Raw genomic sequence first — 15,737 nt, forward strand, 5'->3', positions numbered from 1 at the left:
AATATCAGGGTAATGTGATGGTAGTGATGTTACAATATCAGGGTAATGATGGTAGTGATGTTACAATATCAGGGGTAATGTGATGGTAGTGATGTTACAATATCAGGGTAATGTGATGGTAGTGATGTTACAATATCAGGGTAATGTGATGGTAGTGATGTTACAATATCAGGGTAATGTGATGGTAGCTGTGATGTTACAATATCAGGGTAATGTGATGGTAGTGATGTTACAATATCAGGGTAATGTGATGGTAGCTGTGATGTTACAATATCAGGGTAATGTGATGGTAGTGATGTTACAATATCAGGGTAATGTGATGGTAGTGATGTTACAATATCAGGGTAATGTGATGGTAGAGATGTTACAATATCAGGGTAATGTGATGGTAGTGATGTTACAATATCAGGGTAATGTGATGGTAGCTGTGATGTTACAATATCAGGGTAATGTGATGGTAGAGATGTTACAATATCAGGGTAATGTGATGGTAGCTGTGATGTTACAATATCAGGGTAGGGTAATGTGATGGTATGTGATGGTAGTGATGTTACAATATCAGGGTAATGTGATGGTAGTGATGTTACAATCAGGTAATGTGATGGTAGGTTTGTTACAATATCAGGGTAATGTGATGGTAGCTGTGATGTTACAATATCAGGGTAATGTGATGGTAGCTGTGATGTTACAATATCAGGGTAATGTGATGGTAGTGATGTTACAATATCAGGGTAATGTGATTGGTATCTGTGATGTTACAATATCAGGGTAATGTGATGGTAGTGATGTTACAATATCAGGGTAATGTGATGGTAGTGATGTTACAATATCAGGGTAATGTGATGGTAGTGATGTTACAATATCAGGGTAATGTGATGGTAGCTGTGATGTTACAATATCAGGGTAATGTGATGGTAGTGATGTTACAATATCAGGGTAATGTGATGGTAGTGATGTTACAATATCAGGGTAATGTGATGGTAGCTGTGATGTTACAATATCAGGGTAATGTGATGGTAGTGATGTTACAATATCAGGGTAATGTGATGGTAGTGATGTTACAATATCAGGGTAATGTGATGGTAGTGATGTTACAATATCAGGGTAATGTGATGGTAGTGATGTTACAATATCAGGGTAATGTGATGGTAGTAGTGATGTTACAATATCAGGGTAATGTGATGGTAGTGATGTTACAATATCAGGGTAATGTGATGGTAGCTGATGATGTTACAATATCAGGGTAATGTGTGATTGTAATGTGGATGGTGTTACAATATCAGGGGGTAATGTGATGGTAGCTGAGTGATGTTACAATATCAGGGTAATGTGATGGTAGTGATGTTACAATATCAGGGTAATGTGATGGTAGAGATGTTACAATATCAGGGTAATGTGATGGTAGCTGTGATGTTACAATATCAGGGTAATGTGATGGTAGTGATGTTACAATATCAGGGTAATGTGATGGGCTGTGATGTTACAATATCAGGGTAATGTGATGGTAGCTGTGATGTTACAATATCAGGGTAATGTGATGGTAATGTGTTACAATATCAGGGTAATGTGATGGTAGAGATGTTACAATATCAGGGTAATGTGATGGTAGAGATGTTACAATATCAGGGTAATGTGATGGTAGTGATGTTACAATATCAGGGTAATGTGATGGTAGTGATGTTACAATATCAGGGTAATGTGATGGTAGGATGTTACAATATCAGGGTAATGTGATGGTAGCTGTGATGTTACAATATCAGGGTAATGTGATGGTAGTGATGTTAACAATATCAGGGTAATGTGATGGTAGTGATGTTACAATATCAGGGTAATGTGATGGTAGAGTGTGATGTTACAATATCAGGGTAATGTGATGTGGTAGTGATGTTACAATATCAGGGTAATGTGATGGTAGAGATGTTACAATATCAGGGTAATGTGATGGTAGTGATGTTTACAATATCAGGGTAAATGTGATGGTAGTCTGTGATGTTACAATATCAGGGTAATGTGATGGTAGAGATGTTACAATATCAGGGTTAATGTGATGGTAGAGATGTTACAATATCAGGGTAATGTGATGGTAGTGATGTTACAATATCAGGGTAATGTGATGGTAGTGATGTTACAATATCAGGGTAATGTGATGGTAGCTGAGATGTTACAATATCAGGGTAATGTGATGGTAGTGATGTTACAATATCAGGGTAATGTGATGGTAGTGATGTTACAATATCAGGGTAATGTGATGGTAGTGATGTTACAATATCAGGGTAATGTGATGGTAGCTGTGATGTTACAATATCAGGGTAATGTGATGGTAGTGATGTTACAATATCAGGGTAATGTGATGGTAGTGATGTTACAATATCAGGGTAATGTGATGGTAGCTGTGATGTTACAATATCAGGGTAATGTGATGGTAGAGATGTTACAATATCAGGGTAATGTGATGGTAGTGATGTTACAATATCAGGGTAATGTGATGGTAGTGATGTTACAATATCAGGGTAATGTGATGGTAGAGATGTTACAATATCAGGGTAATGTGATGGTAGTGATGTTACAATATCAGGGTAATGTGATGGTAGCTGTGATGTTACAATATCAGGGTAATGTGATGGTGTATACAGATGTTACAATATCAGGGTAATGTGATGGTAGTGATGTTACAATATCAGGGTAATGTGATGGTAGAGATGTTACAATATCAGGGTAATGTGATGGTAGCTGTGATGTTACAATATCAGGGTAATGTGATGGTAGCTATGTGTTACAATATCAGGGGTATGCTGTGATGTTACAATATCAGGGTAATGTGATGGTAGAGATGTTACAATATCAGGGTAATGTGATGGTAGAGATGTTACAATATCAGGGTAATGTGATTGGTAGCTGTGATGTTACAATATCAGGGTAATGTGATGGTAGCTGTGATGTTACATATAGGGTCATGTGATGGTAATGTGTTACAATATGGTAGTGATGTTACAATATCAGGGTAATGTGATGGTGGTAGGGTAATGTGATGATGGTAGTGATGTTACAATATCAGGGTAATGTGTATGGTAGATGTGTGAATGTTACAATATCAGGGTAATGTGATGGTAGTGATGTTACAATATCAGGGTAATGTGATGGTAGAGATGTTACAATATCAGGGTAAATGTGATGGTAGTGTGATGTTACAATATCAGGGTAATGTGATGGTGCTGAGATGTTACAATATCAGGGTAATGTGATGGTAGTGATGTTACAATATCAGGGTAATGTGATGGTAGAGATGTTACAATATCAGGGTAATGTGATGGTAGTGATGTTACAATATCAGGGTAATGTGATGGTAGAGATGTTACAATATCAGGGTAATGTGATGGTAGTGATGTTACAATATCAGGGTAATGTGATGGTAGTGATGTTACAATATCAGGGTAATGTGATGGTAGTGATGTTACAATATCAGGGTAATGTGATGGTAGCTGTGATGTTACAATATCAGGGTAATGTGATGGTAGAGATGTTACAATATCAGGGTAATGTGATGGTAGTGATGTTACAATATCAGGGTAATGTGATGGTAGCTGTGATGTTACAATATCAGGGTAATGTGATGGTAGCTGTGATGTTACAATATCAGGGTAATGTGATGGTAGTGATGTTACAATATCAGGGTAATGTGATGGTAGAGATGTTACAATATCAGGGTAATGTGATGGTAGAGATGTTACAATATCAGGGTAATGTGATGGTAGTGATGTTACAATATCAGGGTAATGTGATGGTAGAGATGTTACAATATCAGGGTAATGTGATGGTAGTGATGTTACAATATCAGGGTAATGTGATGGTAGTGATGTTACAATATCAGGGTAATGTGATGGTAGTGATGTTACAATATCAGGGTAATGTGATGGTAGCTGTGATGTTACAATATCAGGGTAATGTGATGGTAGTGATGTTACAATATCAGGGTAATGTGATGGTAGAGATGTTACAATATCAGGGTAATGTGATGGTAGAGGGTAATGTGATGGTAGTGATGTTACAATATCAGGGTAATGTGATGGTAGAGATGTTACAATATCAGGGTAATGTGATGGTAGAGATGTTACAATATCAGGGTAATGTGATGGTAGTGATGTTACAATATCAGGGTAATGTGATGGTAGCTGTGATGTTACAATATCAGGGTAATGTGATGGTAGAGATGTTACAATATCAGGGTAATGTGATGGTAGTGATGTTACAATATCAGGGTAATGTGATGGTAGCTGTGATGTTACAATATCAGGGTAATGTGATGGTAGAGATGTTACAATATCAGGGTAATGTGATGGTAGTGATGTTACAATATCAGGGTAATGTGATGGTAGTGATGTTACAATATCAGGGTAATGTGATGGTAGAGATGTTACAATATCAGGGTAATGTGATGGTAGCTGTGATGTTACAATATCAGGGTAATGTGATGGTAGTGATGTTACAATATCAGGGTAATGTGATGGTAGTGATGTTACAATATCAGGGTAATGTGATGGTAGTGATGTTACAATATCAGGGTAATGTGATGGTAGAGATGTTACAATATCAGGGTAATGTGATGGTAGTGATGTTACAATATCAGGGTAATGTGATGGTATAGTGATGTTACAATATCAGGGTAATGTGATGGTAGAGATGTTACAATATCAGGGTAATGTGATGGTAGTGATGTTACAATATCAGGGTAATGTGATGGTAGTGATGTTACAATATCAGGGTAATGTGATGGTAGCTGTGATGTTACAATATCAGGGTAATGTGATGGGTAGAGATGTTACAATATCAGGGTAATGTGATGGTAGTGATGTTACAATATCAGGGTAATGTGATGGTAGCTGTGATGTTACAATATCAGGGTAATGTGATGGTAGTGATGTTACAATATCAGGGTAATGTGATGGTAGTGATGTTACAATATCAGGGTAATGTGATGGTAGTGATGTTACAATATCAGGGTAATGTGATGGTAGCTGTGATGTTACAATATCAGGGTAATGTGATGGTAGAGATGTTACAATATCAGGGTAATGTGATGGTAGTGATGTTACAATATCAGGGTAATGTGATGGTAGTGATGTTACAATATCAGGGTAATGTGATGGTAGAGATGTTACAATATCAGGGTAATGTGATGGTAGTGATGTTACAATATCAGGGTAATGTGGGTAGCTGGATGTTACATATCTGGGTGTATGTGGTAGCTGTATTGATGTTACAATATCAGGGTAATGTGATGGTAGTGCTGGTGATGTTACAATATCAGGGTAATAGTGATGGATGTAGAGATGTTACAATATCAGGGTAATGTGATGGTAGTGATGTTACAATATCAGGGTAATGTTGATGGTAGTGATGTTACAATATCAGGGTAATGTGATGGTAGTGATGTTACAATATCAGGGTAATGTGATGGTAGTGATGTTACAATATCAGGGTAATGTGATGGTAGCTGAATGTGTTGATGATGTTACAATATCAGGGTAATGTGATGGTAGTGATGTTACAATATCAGGGTAATGTGATGGTAGAGTGATGTTACAATATCAGGTAATGTGATGGTAGAGATGTTACAATATCAGGGTAATGTGATGGTAGTATGTTGATGTTACAATATCAGGGTAATGTGATGTGGTAGAGATGACTTTACAATATCAGGGTAATGTGATGGTAGTAGAGATGTTACAATATCAGATTGGTGATGTGATGGTACAATATCAGGGTAATGTGATGGTAGTGATGTTACAATATCAGGGTAATGTGATGGTAGCTGTGATGTTACAATATCAGGGTAATGTGATGGTAGTGATGTTACAATATCAGGGTAATGTGATGGTAGCTGTGATGTTACAATATCAGGGTAATGTGATGGTAGTGATGTTACAATATCAGGGTAATGTGATGGTAGTGATGTTACAATATCAGGGTAATGTGATGGTATAGAGATGTTACAATATCAGTGTAATGTGATGGTAGAGATGTTACAATATCAGGGTAATGTGATGGTAGAGATGTTACAATATCAGGGTAATGTGATGGTAGAGATGTTACAATATCAGGGTAATGTGTGATGGTAGTGATGTTACAATATCAGGGTAATGTGATGGTAGTGATGTTTACAATATCAGGGTAATGTGATGGTAGTGATGTTACAATATCAGGGTAATGTGATGGTTGTGATGTTACAATATCAGGGTAATGTGATGGTAGTGATGTTACAATATCAGGGTAAATGTGATGGTAGCTGTGATGTTACAATATCAGGGTAATGTGATGGTAGTGATGTTACAATATCAGGGTAATGTGATGGTAGTGATGTTACAATATCAGGGTAATGTGATGGTCTAGTGATGTTACAATATCAGGGGTAATGTGATGGTAGCTGTGATGTTACAATATCAGGGTAATGTGATGGTAGAGATGTTACAATATCAGGTAATGTGATGGTAGAGATGTTACAATATCAGGGTAATGTGATGGTAGTGATGTTACAATATCAGGTATGTAATGGTATGATGTTACAAAATCAGGGTAATGTGATGGTGCTGTATGTTACAATATCAGGGTAATGTGATGGTAGAGATGTTACAATATCAGGGTAAATGTGATGGTAGCTGTGAGAGATGTTACAAATGTGTTGGTAATGTGATGTAGTGATGTTACAATATCAGGGTAATGTGATGTAGCTGTGATGTTACAATATCAGGGTAATGTGATGGTAGTGATGTTACAATATCAAGGGTAATGTGATGGTAGTGATGTTACAATATCAGGGTAAATGTGATGGTAGCTGTGATGTTACAATATCAGGGTAATGTTATGGTAGAGATGTTACAATATCAGGTAATGTGATGGTAGTGATGTTACAATATCAGGGTAATGTGATGGTAGAGATGGTTACAATATCAGGGTAATGTGATGGTAGATGTGTGATGTACAATATGCAGGGTTAATGTGATGGTATGATGTTACAATATCAGGGTAATGTGATGGTAGAGATGTTACAATATCAGGGTAATGTGATGGTGATAGAGATGTTACAATATCAGGGTAATGTGATGGTAGTGATGTTACAATATCAGGGTAATGTGATGGTAGTGATGTTACAATATCAGGGTAATGTGATGGTAGTGATGTTACAATATCAGGGTAATGTGATGGTAGTGATGTTACAATATCAGGGTAATGTGATGGTAGTGATGTGTTACAATATCAGGGTAATGTGATGGTAGTGATGTTACAATATCAGGGTAATGTGATGGTAGCTGATGTTACAATATCAGGGTAATGTGATGGTAGTAGATGTACAATATCAGGGTAATGTGATGGTAGTGATGTTACAATATCAGGGTAATGTGATGGTAGTGATGTTACAATATCAGGGTAATGTGATGGTAGTGATGTTACAATATCAGGGTAATGTGATGGTAGTGATGTTACAATATCAGGGTAATGTGATGGTAGTGATGTTACAATATCAGGGTAATGTGATGGTAGTGATGTTACAATATCAGGGTAATGTGATGGTAGTGATGTTACAATATCAGGGTAATGTGATGGTAGAGATGTTACAATATCAGGGTAATGTGATGGTAGCTGTGATGTTACAATATCAGGGTAATGTGATGGTAGTGATGTTACAATATCAGGGTAATGTGATGGTAGAGATGTTACAAATATCAGGGTAATGTGATGGTGAGATGTTACAATATCAGGGTAATGTGATGGTAGAGATGTTACAATATCAGGTAATGTGATGGTAGTGATGTTACAATATCATGTGATTGGATGGTGATGATGTTACAATATCAGGGTAATGTGATGGTAGTGATGTTACAATATCAGGGTAATGTGATGGTAGTGATGTTACAATATCAGGGTAATGTGATGGTAGTGATGTTACAATATCAGGGGTAAATGTGATGGTAGTGATGTTACAATATCAGGGTAATGTGATGGTAATGATGATGTTACAATATCAGGGTAATGTGATGGTAGTGATGTTACAATATCAGGGTAATGTGATGGTAGTGATGTTACAATATCAGGGTAATGTGATGGTAGATGTGATGTTACAATATCAGGGTAATGTGATGGTAGTGATGTTACAATATCAGGGTAATGTGATGGTAGCTGTGATGTTACAATAAATCAGGGTAATGTGATGGTAGAGTGATGTTACAATATCAGGGTAATGTGATGGTAGTGATGTTACAATATCAGGGTAATGTGATGGTAGTGATGTTACAATATCAGGGTAATGTGATGGTAGAGTGATGTTACAATATCAGGGTAATGTGATGGTAGTGATGTTACAATATCAGGGTAATGTGATGGTAGTGATGTTACAATATCAGGTAATGTGATGGTAGTGATTGTGATTTACAATATCAGGGTAATGTGATGGTAGTGATGTTACAATATCAGGGTAATGTGATTGGTAGTGATGTTACAATATCAGGGTAATGTGATGGTAGTGATGTTTACAATATCAGGGTAAATGTGATGGTAGAGATGTTATACAATATCAAGGGTAATGTGATGGTAGCTGTGATGTTACAATATCAGGGTAATGTGATGGTAGTGATGTTACAATATCAGGGTAATGTGATGGTAGTGATGTTACAATATCAGGGTAATGTGATGGTAGCTGTGTTACAATATCAGGGTAATGTGATGGTAGAGATGTTACAATATCAGGGTAATGTGATGGTAGTGTGATGTTACAATATCAGGGTAATGTGATGGTAGTGATGATGTTACAATATCAGGGTAATGTGATGGTAGCTGAGATGTTACAATATCAGGGTAATGTGATGGTAGCTGTGATGATGTTACAATATCAGGGTAATGTGATGGTAGAGATGTTACAATATCAGGGTAATGTGAGTATGATGTTACAATATCAGGGTAATGTGATGTAGCTAGTGATGTTACAATATCAGGGTAATGTGATGGTAGTGATGTTACAATATCAGGGTAATGATGGTAGCTGTGATGTTACAATATCAGGGTAATGTGATGTAGAGTGATGTTACAATATCAGGGTAATGTGATGGTAGTGATGTTACAATATCAGGGTAATGTGATGGTAGTGATGTTACAATATCAGGGTAATGTGATGGTAGAGTGATGTTACAATATCAGGGTAAATGTGATGGTAGAGATGTTACAATATCAGGGTAATGTGATGGTAGTGATGTTACAATATCAGGGTAATGTGATGGTAGTGATGTTACAATATCAGGGTAATGTGATGGTAGAGATGTTACAATATCAGGGTAATGTGATGGTAGTGATGTTACAATATCAGGGTAATGTGATGGTAGAGATGTTACAATATCAGGGTAATGTGATGGTAGTGATGTTACAATATCAGGGTAATGTGATGGTAGAGATGTTACAATATCAGGGTAATGTGATGGTAGTGATGTTACAATATCAGGGTAATGTGATGGTAGAGATGTTTACAATATCAGGGTAATGTGATGGTTAGAGTGATGTTACAATATCAGGGTAATGTGATGGTAGTGATGTTACAATATCAGGGTAATGTGATGGTAGAGATGTTACAATATCAGGGTAATGTGATGGTAGAGATGTTACAATATCAGGGTAATGTGATGGTAGTGATGTTACAATATCAGGGTAATGTGATGGTAGAGATGTTACAATATCAGGGTAATGTGATGGTAGAGATGTTACAATATCAGGGTAATGTGATGGTAGAGATGTTACAATATCAGGGTAATGTGATGGTAGAGATGTTACAATATCAGGGTAATGTGATGGTAGCTGTGATGTTACAATATCAGGGTAATGTGATGGTAGTGATGTTACAATATCAGGGTAATGTGATGGTAGAGATGTTACAATATCAGGGTAATGTGATGGTAGCTGTGATGTTACAATATCAGGGTAATGTGATGGTAGTGATGTTACAATATCAGGGTAATAGAGATGATCAGGGTAAGTGATGGTAGTGATGTTACAATATCAGGGTAATGTGATGGTAGAGTGATGTTACAATATCAGGGTAATGTGATGGTAGAGATGTTACAATATCAGGGTAATGTGATTGGTAGTGATGTTACAATATCAGGGTAATGTGATGGTAGTGATGTTACAAATATCAGGGTAATGTGATGGTAGTGATGTTACAATATCAGGGTAATGTGATGGTAGAGATGTTACAATATCAGGGTAATGTGATGGTAGCTGAGATGTTACAATATCAGGGTAATGTGATGGTAGTGATGTTACAATATCAGGGTAATGTGATGGTAGTGATGTTACAATATCAGGGTAATGTGATGGTAGAGATGTTACAATATCAGGGTAATGTGATGGTAGTGATGTTACAATATCAGGGTAATGTGATGGTAGAGATGTTACAATATCAGGGTAATGTGATGGTAGTGATGTTACAATATCAGGGTAATGTGATGGTAGAGATGTTACAATATCAGGGTAATGTGATGGTAGCTGGTAGAGATGTTACAATATCAGGGTAATGTGATGGTAGTGATGTTACAATATCAGGTAATGTGATGGTAGTGATGTTACAATATCAGGGTAATGTGATGGTAGTGATGTTACAATATCAGGGTAATGTGATGGTAGCTGTGATGTTACAATATCAGGGTAATGTGATGGTAGCTGTGATGTTACAAATATCAGGGTAATGTGATGGTAGTGATGTTACAATATCAGGGTAATGTGATGGTAGCTGTGATGTTACAATATCAGGGTAATGTGATGGTAGTGATGTTACAATATCAGGGTAATGTGATGGTAGCTGTGATGTTACAATATCAGGGTAATGTGATGGTAGAGATGTTACAATATCAGGGTAATGTGATGGTAGAGATGTTACAATATCAGGGTAATGTGATGGTAGAGATGTTACAATATCAGGGTAATGTGATGGTAGAGATGTTACAATATCAGGGTAATGTGATGGTAGAGATGTTACAATATCAGGGTAATGTGATGGTAGTGATGTTACAATATCAGGGTAATGTGATGGTAGAGATGTTACAATATCAGGGTAATGTGATGGTAGTGATGTTACAATATCAGGGTAATGTGATGGTAGTGATGTTACAATATCAGGGTAATGTGATGGTAGTGATGTTACAATATCAGGGTAATGTGATGGTAGTGATGTTACAATATCAGGGTAATGTGATGGTAGTGATGTTACAATATCAGGGTAATGTGATGGTAGTGATGTTACAATATCAGGGTAATGTGATGGTAGCTGTGATGTTACAATATCAGGGTAATGTGATGGTAGAGATGTTACAATATCAGGGTAATGTGATGGTAGCTAGTGATGTTACAATATCAGGGTAATGTGATGGTAGAGATGTTACAATATCAGGGTAATGTGATGGTTGGTGATGTTACAATATCAGGGTAATGTGATGGTAGCTGTGATGTTTACAATATCAGGGTAATGTGATGTAGAGATGTTACAATATCAGGGTAATGTGATGTAGTGATGTTACAATATCAGGGTAATGTGATGGTAGTGATGTTACAATATCAGGGTAATGTGATGGTAGTAGTGATGTTACAATATCAGGGAAATGTGATGGTAGTGATGTTACAATATCAGGGTAATGTGATGGTAGAGATGTTACAATATCAGGGTAATGTGATGGTAGAGATGTTACAATATCAGGGTAATGTGATGGTAGAGATGTTACAATATCAGGGTAATGTGATGGTAGAGATGTTACAATATCAGGGTAATGTGATGGTAGTGATGTTACAATATCAGGGTAATGTGATGGTAGTGATGTTTCAATATGATTTACATTAAATAAGCCTACTTACACTATAGCATTTCTCGCCAATCTCGCTGCGTGTAACGGTGTATCAGGCGTCCGTATCACATACAACATGTTGGCTGCGCGATCGTTGTCCAGCTTTTAGAATTTTTATAGCTGTACTGCGCTGTTTTGTACGGATTGCTGTAAATGAATTTTGTTGCACCATGTATACATGTATACAAATCTTATAGCAGTGGATATCAATAAATCAATTTTAGTTTTCTTGGTTGTCTGTTTGCATTTGAGTGCTCTAAAATTAGTTTAAATATCTTCTTATTTTCACGTTTCCATCTGAATTTTCTCTTTTCTTTTCTATAATTTACCAACTAATGTAAATTTACTTATGTTTTTTGTACCAATATTAAAGTTGCCACGTCATTTTTTATGGTATATATTCTATCTTGGACTTACATTGAGCACATTAAGAGCTTGGGGACTGTTTCCACATGCTATAATGTCTCGTCCTGCCATACAAACTAGAGATTTCAGACGAACATCTCCTCTCATTTTGATGGGTGTAACATTGTACTCAGGGAAAACGTTGGCCACGGCATTCGCTCCTCTCTCATTACTCCTCTCATCATTGCCGACACCAACAAAGATCTCTTTACCTGTGAAAATACAACACGTTAATTAACTCTCATTAAATAGATCACTGCCGATACCAACAAAGATCTCTTTACCTGTGAAAATACAACACATAAATCAACTCTCATTAACTCTTTCCGTACTTTGTATTCTTTCTGGATTCCGTATTGGAAGTAGTTAATAGTCTTGCCCCTTGAATTTTTTGGGAAAATGTCAGACAAAATGTCAAGTTTAAGGCGGTGTTTGTGCGTTAATTTATTCAATCTAAACATGCTAAGGTTAGTGCAATAACTTCTTACTTAGAAATAGTCTAACGATTTCTTTAAAGCCTACATCAAGATCTTTTTTTGATACTACAATGTTGGAGCGAATGTGCATCTGATTTATCTTGTTCCGCCAAAAAAGATAAGCATTTTACTTATTTACGCATCAAAAAAGTTTATTTCTGAAATTAACATTGTTCCTTTGCTGTACTGAAAAAAAAATATAATAGGAAATTCATTGTGACACGTGAATATTGATTGTTGACATTGGGAATCAAGAGGGAGGGTAAAATCCTGTCAACTCGGGGACGAGGGAAAATTAAATCCTGTTGACTATATAGTCGACATCGGTACAGAAAGAGTTAAATATATATATCACTGTCAACACCAACAAAGATCTCTTGTGAAAATACAATAGGTTATACTGTAAGTCTCAATATACATGTACTACCTTTTTCAAAAGTGTGCAATAATTACCCATGGCCACCTCTCCTAACATTATCTGGTGCACGAACCATTTGAATTTAATATTTGTTTTTAAAAGATTGGTGTCATTAAATCACAGCGAAATCAATTTCATAGAATAAGGCAATAACTTCTACTTTGGAAGTATACAGACTCCACGCTGACAACAAAAACAAAAGTGTGAGTACCAGTATGCTTGCACTAATTAGAGCCAGAAAAGTACAGCTGGGGTACATGGTACTAAACTTCTAAGTAAATTACATAAAAGTATTGTTGATTAATAGGTATCAGATTTATCTAATAAGTCATGTATATTTTGGTAAAAGTCAACTATGTAAAGATACATATCTGTTTAAGTGTTATATCATATACATATATCATACGTACTAGTACATATACATGTAATATACATGATATGAGAAATAAAAATAACAGTGATTGACTAGTTATGTGAGCGCTTTCGCCCCATTCAAGGGAGCTCTTAATTTAGACTGTTTATTGAATTGAAGACATATTATGACGTCATTAGCTAATTAAGAGACAATAAACAAACAATCTATGAGGAAGAATACAATGTCAGATTAAATGAAAGACAAAAATGAAAATATTAAAATATTTACTGTGTTTGGCAAGATTCGGATACACCATGTACTAAGCAAAAGACAGTGTCATTTACCTATTGAGCTACATGTACATCTATACACAAATCTTTATACCAACCGAAAAAAGTAATATGAAGTCAACATCAAACAATATGTTTACATACAACATGAAATAATTCAGCACCAGTTTTAATGAGCATTCATGATTGTTCAAACTAGGATTATGATATGTATATATAAACAGCACCTGATCAGGATCTTTACATAAATCACCACCATGAGCCGTCAACAAGCATCACAGAGCAACTGTAGCTTGACCACTACTGATCATGATCAGGAACCAACTGATACAGCTCATTACAAGATTTCCCAAAGGCTGTCATTGATCAAACCAACAATGTACGTATGCATTGTAAAACTCTCATCATAGAATGAGGAATTATCTCGTGATCCACTGACTGTACACTACGGGTCAAATCTACAATACAGCTAGTTTTGATGAACTCACCAGTGAAAAAGACATCCCCTCCATTCACATAGGCGTCAGGATCTTTTATTTCATAAACATGCAGGTTCAGCTCCTGTAAAAGCTTCCGGATGCCAGCAACCTATAAACATACAACACAAACTATTCAATTTATATTACATTCAATTAGGCCTAATCCCATTTTTTTTACTAAATTAATCATTCTTTGTTACGTTTAATTAATTTCCTATGGGATTGGACTGGGTCGATCATCGGTGACCAGGTAGCTCTGATGATCAGCACAATGGGATATCCATTCATTTTCAGACACTTTTAGTAAAGTTATGTGGTCTATGTACTAAATTATAAAACATACCCTGTGATATGTGTACACATGATGACAGATAGCGCCACAACAGTAGCCAGCCCAGCATGATCATTATACGGTATGACAGTATGAGTCATATCCATTTACTCATTGCAGGTGTACATTTATATAGGCACTATATAGAGTCTATAGCTTTATTATACACTATCAAATAGTACCCTAAAAGAGAAAACAACAAACCTCCCCGTGTCTGGTTTTAGAGAAAGGTCTCAGGATCAGGGCCACTCCTCCAATAGTCAATGCACAATCCTCCAAAAACGAACATTCGGGGTACGCTTCATCTGATGCCAACTCAATCACGCGTACATCGCATTTTTTCATCGTTTTGATAAATTCTGCATGTTCCTCGCGTGCTTTTTCGATATCAATAGGGCCCGCATCTTCTTGTTGTAACTGGATATCCTGGAAACTGTCCGGAATACGACAGACGATAGCATAGTTGTAGTGAAAAGCCGCCATGTTGAACAGGAAATGAAGCGAGTGGTTTGTGACGTCACATATTGACAAGAGCGACACCTTTGAAGTATGCCGCCAGGTGCGCTTAGCTTGCTCCGGGCGGACAGGACATTCTCACAGTGATCTGAGAATAGTTACAGTACAGTTTATATCGATATGGACCCACCAGAGTGCCTACTGACCATTTTAGACGATTTAGTGAATTAGATACACTTTGAACATTTCATTTTGTCTAGACACTAAAACCAAGATTTAAATCTCTGCTAAAAACGTCTAAAAATGGCCTAAGGGCACTAGGGTGGGTCCATTCTGATCTGAATTGTGACTAATTCTCAGATCCCTGTTGACATTCTTAGGAAATGATTCACATTTTTGTTGAATTGAAAGCTAGGAACAGAAACATAAATTTATATGATTCTGATCAATTAGCATTTGATTTCGTGTTAACAAAATGCAATTTAAAAAGTAATAATAATATATATAGGCCTAATTAATGTTATTACTACTGGAGATTTAGATACATGTAATGAATAGATCACTTATAAATCATTTGATAAAGATGTAATATAGAAAAGATAGCATCATAAAATAAATGGCAAGAAAAAAACCCCACCTAAATCCAGTACCAAA

At 36.3% G+C, this 15,737-nt stretch overlaps 1 pseudogene; it reads right to left on the bottom strand.

The window, feature by feature from the left end:
- Positions 1-15,142, bottom strand: part of LOC138321956 (N(G),N(G)-dimethylarginine dimethylaminohydrolase 1-like) — a 28,441-nt pseudogene extending 13,299 nt beyond the window's left edge.
- Between the last annotated feature and the right edge of the window lie 595 nt (positions 15,143-15,737).

Source organism: Argopecten irradians, chromosome 4 (assembly GCF_041381155.1).
Source record: "Argopecten irradians isolate NY chromosome 4, Ai_NY, whole genome shotgun sequence".
In the NCBI taxonomy this organism is placed as follows: domain Eukaryota; kingdom Metazoa; phylum Mollusca; class Bivalvia; order Pectinida; family Pectinidae; genus Argopecten; species Argopecten irradians.